Source organism: Centroberyx affinis, unplaced genomic scaffold, assembly GCF_046629955.1.
Source record: "Centroberyx affinis isolate AG114_WGS23_722 - 3 ecotype Tasmania unplaced genomic scaffold, CSIRO-AGI_Caff_v1 ptg000434l_1, whole genome shotgun sequence".
Lineage (NCBI taxonomy): Eukaryota > Metazoa > Chordata > Actinopteri > Beryciformes > Berycidae > Centroberyx > Centroberyx affinis.
This window is the reverse complement of record NW_027279098.1, coordinates 209,826-217,741: the sequence shown is the minus strand read 5'-3', so window position 1 is coordinate 217,741 and position 7,916 is coordinate 209,826. Positions and strand designations below refer to the sequence as shown.

Sequence of the window (7,916 nt, the reverse complement as noted above, 5' to 3'; positions counted from 1 at the left end):
TAAAATAAAAAAAATAAAGTTATTGTATTTTGTATCACATAATAAGCTTTGATTCAACACAGGTATCGGGAAAGTGTACCGTTTTGGTCCTGGTATCGAATTCAAGGTACCAACAACTTATCTAAATTCAATATATCGCAATATCAAAATGTGTCAGTCTGTCTGTGGTGTCAGGAACATGAATGGTGATATCAGCTCCATGTTATTCTGCTGTAGTAATCACTAATGAGACTCTTGACCATCACAGTTTCACAAGCTCTCCATCCAAATTATATTATTGTCACTTTGTAACGACATTTTTAAATTGTTGTTTACATTCTAGCAGCCAATGGCATCGCTGGAAAGATTTGAGTCTCAGAAATAAACAGAATTCTGCACAGTCAGACTTTGTTGTCACTGAACTTTTATGTGTTACATCCCATCATGGCCGTGGGGAATTGTGAACCACATGTCACGTACAAGCAGGAGGAGACGCACCAGGAACAGGAACTGTCAGCAGTATGTTGAGAGTTTAACACAAAATAACAACAAACAAAATGACAACAAACAAAATGACAACAAACAAAATGACAACAAACAAAATGACAACAACGCCAAATCAGAGACTCCATCTCAGGACCTGCAGTACAGGGAGAAATGCACAGTGGGAACCTGGTCACTGCACTCAGGTTACAAAGGTGAAATATAAGTTGGACCTCGGAGTCATAAGAGTAGAGTCAAGAGTCCTGGTTTGCATGTTGGTTCCTCAAGTCCCAAATGGAAGTAGCCTGGGTCCAGACCTCTCTGCCCACTCCACCAGTTGACTGATTCTGGTCTGGCATCGTGTCATGAAACAGCGGTTCTCTCGGTTGAAAAACGATCGGTCCGATGAGCGCCGGGGGGGACTAACGATTAGCCAATCAGAGCCAGGGGGGCGGGACTAACGCCGTCGTCAAGCTGTTGTCAAGCTGTGAACCAAGGAGGAGTAAAAACAACAATGGAGACGCAGTAGACAAGATGGACGCTGCTATCCAGGCTGTTCTGAATCCATTAAAAGTCGTCGTACTTTGTTTTTACTTGGCTCCGTGTCAAAGATGCTCTATACCAGTGGTCGGCAACTAGCGGCCCGCGGGCCAAAACTGGCCCGCCTGTAATAGTATCTGGCCCGCCAGATGACACTGAAAATCTCTGATCTTGCCATGCTTTGTGTCGTGGTGCCGTCGTGTATTGTATTCCTTGCAAACTGCAACAACTTCGTTGCAGATTAGACAGACTGGTTTGGCGTTAATAAAATCAGGTAAGATGAATGCATACTTTTCTTTCCATTCTTCTTTGTACGTCCTACCTTCGCTGTCAACTTTTCTTTTCATTGCTTTTGACAGTGACATTTTGTTTTGCTAATGTCTCTGTGCACACAATGTAACCTCCCGCACAATAACGCGGGTAACGATGTAACGCGAGAGTAACGTACGTCGGATATCCAATCCTGAGTCCATAAAATAATTATTACAATACGTTAGTTAGGCTCAAAGAAGTAGTCATTTTCAAAATGGAAATGATACACATTTATTATTAACTGTGTGGAGAGGGGAAATATGAGATTTACACACATTCATGTCTTAAAAGACAGTCTGTCGGTGATTAAAGACAGCAGTCACATTATCAGCAGGTTACTATTATAAGCTGTTTTATAACGCAGCCACAGAGTGGAGCAGGAGACAAAGCAGTAATAACACACTAATAACAGTCTGTAGCAAATTCAAGTTACTTTATTTTAAACAAATAACTTTCTTAAATTACTCTTTTGTACAATATATAATAGTATAGATTAGGAAAAAAAAGTTTTGTTTGGTAGAAAAAAAGGTTGTGTCCAAGATATTATGTTTTGGCCCACCATTCAGTTGCTTGGAAAAATTTGGCCCGAGGCCAAACTTACTTGCCGACCCCTGCTCTATACTGTCTGAACCGTCTCTGGTGTTGTCATGGCTACGCATCAGTGTCGACTTAAAATGACGTTAGATTCAGGCGGATACGTCGGTCTCTAGTGATTTAGGGAAAATCCAATCCCCCCCCCCCCCCACGGAAATCTGTTAGAGTGGAGGCAATGTCAGACTGAAGATGGAGATGGAGTGGAACCAGTTGACAGTTCAGTCTGAGATCAGGCAAAAATGGAGTGAAATGAGGGGAAGCAGCGGCGGGACGGACTGTGACTTCGTCCATGAAGATTTGTGTTTTTATTGAACATCCACACCGTGACATTTTTAGAGGAGAGTTAGCATGTGACAACAAGACCAACTGAGAAATGACTCACATGTTTTGCCTCATCGATCGTTTTTTGCAAATCGGTGACTATAAAGCATTATCGGAATTCTCAGATCTCATATTTATACTGAATATCGGCCGATTCCGATCGCTGGCCGATCGATCGCGGCGTCCCTAACAAAAATATGAACAATAATGAATTGTCTGCTGTGACATGAACAGATGCTTTAGTAAACATTACTGGCAGCAGAGGTTTGTCTTTGTTTCACAACGGAGATGAAATGTTTGAATATTAGAGAAAGTTTATTTTTCTAAGCAGCAGCTTCGGCCTCCAGTCCACTGATGACTTGTATGGTCGAGCCTGTGGCACCCTGTGGCACCCTGCAGGCCTGTGGCACCCTGTGGCACCCTGCAGGCCTGTGGCACCCTGCTGCACCCTGCTGCACCCTGCTGCACCCTGTGGCACCCTGCAGGCCTGTGGCACCCTGCTGCACCCTGCTGCACCCTGTGGCACCCTGCAGGCCTGTGGCACCCTGCTGCACCCTGCTGCACCCTGTGGCACCCTGCAGGCCTGTGGCACCCTGCTGCACCCTGCAGGCCTGTGGCACCCTGCAGGCCTGTGGCACCCTGCTGCACCCTGCTGCACCCTGCAGGCCTGTGGCACCCTGCAGGCCTGTGGCACCCTGCGGCACCCTGTGGCACCCTGCAGGCCTGTGGCACCCTGTGGCACCCTGCAGGCCTGTGGCACCCTGCAGCACCTCAGTGTGTTTGTTCTCTGCTCTTCAGGCCGTCTGTGCCTCTCTAATGAGTCCAAAGCTTTCTGAACTCTGCACTGAGTTCAGCATGTTAGGAGATCCCTTGAATGTGATTGGTGGTATGCATATTTACTGGTCACTTGCTCTGTAACATGTTGCCTAGCTACCATCCCAAGCAGTCCCAGTTGCCTAGCTACCAGCCAAATCAGCCCCAGTTGCTTAGCTACCAGTTAAAGCAGCCCCTGTTGCCTAGCTACCAGCCTAAATCAAGGAGTAAACTCACTTTAGTTTTCTCAGCTGTGAGTCGTCACACTGAACCACCTGTGAGTCTGGTTTGGTCAGTATACACTTACCAAATATCCTGCAATATAATGTGAATACTGTGGGACTCTAAGCAGTAGCATCATACAGCCATAATACAGAGATATGCAAAAACCTACATTTACATAATGGCATAGCCCAGCTAACACATAACGTTCCCATCACATTCCTTCCAGGTTTCTATTTAGTAACCCTCCCACAACGTTCTAAGAATGTTGCACAAATGTTTTGGTTCAACGTAACATTCCCAAAACGTTCTAATAACCACATGAACTAACCTTTCCAGAACGTTCTGGGAACGTAACAATAACGTTGGATTTACGTCAGAAAAACTCGCCGTTTTAACATCTAGGGAACGTTACGCAGGAACGTTCAATAAATGTTCCCAGATCCAAAAACAAATGTTCCCAGAACGTTTTGGGAACCAAATGTTGCTGGCTGGGAGGTTCCCCCTGTCTGTGAGAGTGAGACCTCCTCCTGCTGCTCAGCGTGACGACACGCACACGCACCGCCGTCAGCTCGTCTGTTTTCAGATGGAACTTCGCCTACAGATTTGAATTAAAATGAAAAAGAAAGCGTCTCCTGCCGCCGCCATCTTGGAGCCGATCCTCCGCTGACAGAAGCCAGAATCTGACTCCGTTCCCCAGGAAACTGTGGAATAAAGGACTGAACCTTCAGCTGTGACCAGACCCGGAGTGACTCTGAATCTCGCGCTTCACTTTGTTTCACTTTGTTTCACTCATTCCTATCTGGTGCCCCAGTGTGACACAGAGGCTGTTATTCAGCACAGAGTATTGGTGCACACGTCTCTCGTGCCTCGCTAGCGGCTCTACCATAAGTTCTCGTCTTTTTATAATAATAACTTTATAATAATAACTTTATTTGTATAGCACTTTTCTAAAAACAATGTTTACAAAGTGCTTTACATACAATAAAACCCAAAAGCAGTGATGTGACACTACCACAATGAAAAATAAAAATAAATTAAAAGAAAATAGGAATAAAAGGTAATATATGAGGTAAACAGATACAACTAAAAACACACAAACAAACAAACAAACAGAGATACAATTAAAAACAGTTCAAACTTTAAATAAAAGTGTGCCAAAACACAAGAAAGCAGTAAAATGTTGATACAGCGCTACACTGCCGTCAGGAGGAAATGTTTCAGTTTATTGATCAGGAGACTGAAGCTTGGTTCCTGAGCTCCAGAGGAAGCTAACTGTTAGCTGTTAGCTAAACAGACTCTGTCTCTGCTGTTCAGCTGCTGCTTTAGAGGCAGCAGCTTGTTCAATATTGTAAAAGCGGTGATCCGTCACTTTAAGACTAATGGAGAACAGGCTAATAAAAGAAAAGAAAGAAAAGCCTTGTACGAACCCTCCGTGTCCAGCTGGACTTCGGGCTTCAGGTCTCCCAGCAGCCTGCGCTGGCGGCCGATCTCTTCTTCGTAGTCCGAAATCGTTCTTTCAAACACTCCGATGATCTCCTCCACGGCCAGAGTCAGCCTCTGGCTCACGAAGGCTCGCAGTAACTGGATCGTGGACATTTTCCTTCCAAACAAACCGGGGGAAGGCTCCGGTACCGGAGGCTGAGCTGCCGTTTTCTGTTGCTGGAAGCTGCAGCCAAGCAGCCGCTGCGGTGTGTTGCTAGGCAACACTTCAGTCACCCAGCCAGCTGTTAACGGAGGTTTACTTATCAATTACAGCTAAATTATAGGCAATTATACAGAGAGCGGCCTGTCCGTCATGTCGTTCTCCGTCTCTCCTTCCTGTCTTCCTGCCTTCTTGCTGCTCCGCCCGCTTGGTGAACCGTGATAGCTCCGCCCCTCCCCGGAGGACCCCGCCGCCCCGCCCCGCCCCGCCCCTCCCCGGAGGACCCCGCAGACAGGAACTTTCCATGAATAACTCATTAATAACCTGTAAACGTGCACAAAAGGCATGAAAAATCCCTTAACTTACTAGTGTCTCTGTGAACCAACCCATTATAAATCCCTTATAAACCCATGATACTGACTGTACTTTATTAAAGCTGTTATTTTTAATGGATAATTAATATTTATGTGATGAGAAATTAAGGACATTTCAGGGATAAGACCACGGGGTTTTCATTATTCAAGATTTATGAATGAAGAATTTGTCTGAGTTGAACCTTGAACTTGGAACAATAGATCTAATCCACTGGTTCCCAACCTGGGGGTCCCGACCCCCACTAGGGGTCGCCAAAGCTTCAAGGGGGGTCGCAAGGCCTTCTTGGTTTTAAGGAGTGTAAGAAAACTTAAAAAAAATTAAAAAAAAAAAAAAAAAAAAAAAAATATATATATATATATATATATATATATATATACAGTATATCTCAGCATTTCATTAATTTCTGTGAAGAAAAGATCTAAATGTAGGCTAGTTGTTATTTTTAAAGTTTAGATGGTTTTTTTTTTAAGCTATAAAGGAGGATAAGGGCGCGGTGAAGACATGAACACATAATAATAATACAGAGAATTGTATAAAACGTTCCTAAAAATATCAGTAAAATTAATCTCTGATGCAATATTCACATAATCTGCTCAGTATTCATCCAAATTGCTCGTTTCACACAAACTTCCTGCGTTCACTGTTTGGGTTAATTGTACAGATATCAGTTGTTCTGTGCTGTTATTGTTATGCATTGAATATAATATGAAATATCCATAAAATATGTCACTTCATCAGGGGTCGTCTGTTCACTCAGTGAGGGAACAGGGCTCCTGAAGGAAAAAGGTTGGGAAGCACCGATCCAATCAATGCGTTTCCAGGGAAGAAATGCTTTAGCCTATCATTTACTCACTGGAGTGCATAATGGCCCGGAAGTAAAGCTGTGACGTCACACTCATACTCCAGCTAGCAGTTCCAACACATCCATGGGCTGGACGGCACGGTGACCGAAATGTGTTCAGTCCGTCAGCTGAGAGCGTCGGTGAAGCAGCGACTAACTGCGGCTGTTGAAGAGATATTTGGGCTGTTTGAAAGAACGATAGCAGAGTACGAAGAAGAGATTGATCGCCAACGCAGGCTGCTGGAAGATGTTCTGAAGCCTGAGATCCAGATCGACAAAGCGGGTTTGTAGAAGGTTTTTCTACATTAGACTTACTGCACTGATCTCAGTACAGTGACAGCTCACCGCTTTTACATTATTTTTTACAAGCTGCTGCCTTTAAACCAGCTGACTGAACAGGAGGGACAGAGAGCTAACAGTTAGCTTCCCCCCACAGCTGGATCAAGCTGGACAGTTAGTCAGATTCAGACCGGAGGTTGAGCCATGTGGCTTTCGAAATAAAAGCACGTTTAAATGAATGTATTGGAGTGTACAAAAATGCTCAATTGAGTCATGATAATAAATATTAACAAGCAGATAGTAAACATGTTGTCCTCCACCAGTGATGTAGTTCTTGGGTCAGTCAGTGATTGCTGAGTGAACTTGAAATATGAGTGAAATTGTATAAGCATTTTGGTATGGGACAATGAAAGGACAGACTGACCATATATTTCTGTTGCCTACTCTCCTCAGAATTAGGCTTACAAGTTATATCTTGAAATGTAGAAACTGTAATTGTCCTGTTTTTACTCAATACAGTACAAAATATAAGAACTACAATACGCAATAAATACAATCCGTACATTACATGATGTACACTACAATACAATTTATAATACAATATACAATATAACATACAACACCAGGAGCGTGAGTGTTATGAACAATATAAATGCTAAATGATAAGTGATATATGGTATTGCACAGTAGGTAAGTGGTAATATGATATCAGTAGTGAACACTGAGGCACAGTGGTAGTGCAGTGATGATGCAATAACAGAACAACAGTCCAACAACTGGACAATAACTACAGTGTCTTGTGGTTAGAGGTTTGACTCTCACTTCAACACATCAAGCCAGTCTGATGTCTCCAAGTGTGTAGCGTGTGGAGACTGTTATTTACCTATGATAACTTTAACTGTGTTGCTTTACCACTGAGTCCCCATTCATTGTCAATGCCGCCCCCTAGTGGCACAAAGTCAACGTTACAGTGTGACTAACGAACCAACTAACGAACAAACTAACGGACGGAGACCGATCCATAGTCCCCCCTTTGGTGGGGGACAACTAAAACTATAGCTGTAAAACAGACACTAAAAGGATTATATCGTGCTGTCCCACCATATACTTACCAACCTTCAGAGTCCAGAAATTGGGATTTTCCAAACGGGTCTGGTGGTCAGAAATTTGAACTAATGATGTAACCACAGAAACAACATTTTTGGTGCAATGTATTTTGTTGACCATTTGGAAACAGTTTTAGTATAAGGACAAGAATTTTTGTGTTATTTTTAACAAATGTCATAAATGAGCAGATTTTAAATGTCCGCCAAAATATGGGAGAAAATCAGGAGAAATGTGTGGAAACACTGTGAGAGGGAAGGGTTGGCAGGTAAGTATAGCACATGTTTCCTGATGAGAGAAAGCCTCATGGACAGGTGAATCAGAGGCTAAAGGAATCATACTTGATGTGACGTAAACACAGAAAATGCGAGGAAACGTAGAATGACTTCTAGCATCAGAAGGAAGGCC

The 7,916-nt window shown here is 43.5% G+C and overlaps 1 protein-coding gene across 1 annotated transcript in view; it reads left to right on the top strand.

Annotated features, from left to right (window-relative positions):
* Nucleotides 1-7,916, top strand: part of LOC139642124 (zinc finger protein 91-like) — a 188,275-nt gene that overhangs the window by 68,330 nt on the left and 112,029 nt on the right. The window lies entirely within an intron of this gene.